At 46.3% G+C, this 2,694-nt stretch overlaps 1 protein-coding gene across 2 annotated transcripts in view; it reads left to right on the forward strand.

The window, feature by feature from the left end:
* The window catches only part of ARHGEF9 (Cdc42 guanine nucleotide exchange factor (GEF) 9), a 56,168-nt gene that overhangs the window by 46,078 nt on the left and 7,396 nt on the right, over nucleotides 1–2,694 (forward strand). The gene's annotated exons all lie outside the window — the stretch shown is intronic.

Consider the following 2,694-nt stretch of genomic DNA (forward strand, 5'->3'; position numbering starts at 1 on the left):
ATTTTCCTTTCTGATCACTTGAGCTCATGGCAAACCATGTCATAAAGACCCTGACCCAAACATCCAACAGCCTTTCTCTGATTTCACCCACTTCTGCACTGCAAGCTCTCCCCAGCACATGTGTGTAGCAGGAGGAGATGTCTGCATGTGCACATACTTGTGCTGGCTTCGTCCAGCTGGCAGAGACAGGTCTCACCAGGTCACAGACTCTGCAGGTACCTCCTGTGGTTCTCCTCAGTGTTAAGCCTATTTTATTGCATCTTCATTGCTAACAAGAGTGACGTGGCCCTGACATGTTTCCCCATCCTATTCACACATGTAGACATTGTCTCAGGAGGATTGAAAGAGACTGAGCAACATGCAGACAAAGCACTTCACAGCAGTGGCATTTGCATTTTCAGATAATCAAAGTCGATTCCCTCTTTTCACAGAGTTCCCCACAGTGTAGGTGAAAGAATGGAGCTCATTGTGTTCTCGGTGGTATTTCCCCACAGATTCAGAGGAATCACAGTTATTTGTCCCATTGCTTGTAGCTGCAGACACCCCCTGCCTCCAGATCTCCAGACCACAGGTGCTGTGCAGTGCCCACCTGTGGCTCTCCCAGGCTCTTCCTGCTGTGGGTCCACAAGCACCAGTCTCGTTGCTGGTAGTACAGGGAGGTAGCTTTTCACTCAAGGCGTTAGGAACCCAGCTTCAGTTAGATGTACAAGCCAAGGCAAATAATGAATAAATTCTTGGCTGGGAGATCTCTCTGGTTGGTACCAGTGCCTTGGCAATGGGCACTTGCTTCTGAGGAATCTCTACAGGGGAGTTCTTTAGTGAGATGTGAAACAGGCCTCTTGGGTTTGCTGTTGGCCCTCTTTTGAAGAGTCCAGGTGTTGACATCAATGTCATGTTGAGATTCCAACTGAAGTAAGTTTCTCAGTGCAGATTCTCCTGCCCTTGCTTGGTGAGGTATTTTAGTTATGGCTGGGGCAGTGTTGCTACCCACAAGAGGCTGCATTTCAGGGCAGTGATGGATGAACTGATCTCTTCCTATCAATGAAACAGTCAGAGTGATCTTTACTATCAGTGTACAGATGCTGGAGGAGAGGGAGGTATAGAAATACAAGATGGGATAAATTAGCTTTCACCTGGCTTTGATTGATAAAGTATCATTTATTCCATCTTGCCTCACTGAGCTTTTCTTTATCACGAGGAATCATTATCTAAGTGTCTAGTGTAATGACATCAGGTTGCAGTAACAGACTTGATAAATAGTCTTGGGAAGGTCAAGTTACCTCAGTGTTCGTAGATCCTGTGGATGGCTGTGGAACAGCCAGGACACAGGATTACTGTTTTCCTCTGTTGTGTGTCTCAAGCTGCAGTTGGCCCTTTTCCCTTCTTCTTCCTCCAACACAGACAAGTTTAGCTAGTTGTTAGAAAAGGGAGCTAAGGCTTGTTCTCCTCACCAGTACCACCCCTGGTAACATCCACCTCTGCCAGGTTGAGTAGAACCCCTGGCTGTGGAAAGAGCCATCGCTGATGTACCACTGAAATTCCCAAGTCAGGTGAGTGTGATTGAATTTGAGTTGGGAAGTTTAGCATGGAAGTGTAAACCCATGAAGTGGGCAGCTGCTCAGGACTGCCTTTGGAGGCAGAGGGTGTCTGTTCAGCTGCCAGCTACAGCCATTGCTGCACAGTGGCTGCAGTCAGGGACCAGAGCCAACATCAGGCACAGTGCAGTTTGCTAACTCCAAATGTAACAGCAGCCAAGTGCACAGCCATTAAGTGCTTTGAGATCCTCTGTTGAAATGTGCTGCAGAAGGGCAAAGGGCTGTACCCATTCAGCCATTGCTGCTTATTTCTTTAACTTGTTGATATTGCTGGAGTAATTATCTGTTCAACAATTAGTGTTGTTGAGGTATGCTCCTGGCCACCCCATATTGGGTGTGGGTTGCAATAATCAAGAGGAAACTTAATGTATGGGATTTTTGAGCATGGCTCCTGAAAGATGCAGATTGTCACAGCTCCTGTTAAGAGATCAGAGGGAGAAGAAAGGTTCCTCAGTGCAGCACCACTCCCTTCCCTACCAGCAGCCTCCTCTCCACCAGTAGCAAAAGCAGGTGTTGGTATTTTACTGTCTCCCACTCAACTCCGGCTAATGAACTGCACGGTATCTAGACAGCTAGAGAGAAGAACAGCCTCTGAAATAGCTCCTGATCAAAGTATAGCTAAAATCTTAAAGGTTGAGGATGGAATAAACAGCTTGTAAGGCAGTTTCTGTAAGCAAATCTGAATGTATTCCCTGTGTGTTTTGTACTGACTCTGGAGAGGTGCAGTGTTGATGTAGCTGTCCTGCTGTAGTACAACTGGGTCTGTCTGGATGTGTCCATGTGGGTTGCCTGTGAGTCAACAGCATGCTCCTAAATCTCTAAGTGCTGCTGAAGTTGTGTTGTAACCTCAAATAGAAGAGATCCTTTGAAAAAAGAGACAGCTATAAATCTTTTTAATTGTTGGTTGGTTTTGGTGTTTTTTTCCCCTGAGCTGAGAAATCCAAAACATTCCAGTGACGTTGCCTCATACTAAAAAAGACGTGATTTCAACTGACAGTGCAGCAGCTCTCTTCACCAGTTTGTCTAGCCAAATTATAAACCCTGGAGTTTTCTATTTCTCGTTCTGAACAGATTTCCCCAACCCCCACCCAGCCTGCTG

Source organism: Chaetura pelagica, unplaced genomic scaffold (genome assembly GCF_000747805.2).
Source record: "Chaetura pelagica isolate M959 unplaced genomic scaffold, ChaPel_1.0 scaffold456, whole genome shotgun sequence".
Lineage (NCBI taxonomy): Eukaryota > Metazoa > Chordata > Aves > Apodiformes > Apodidae > Chaetura > Chaetura pelagica.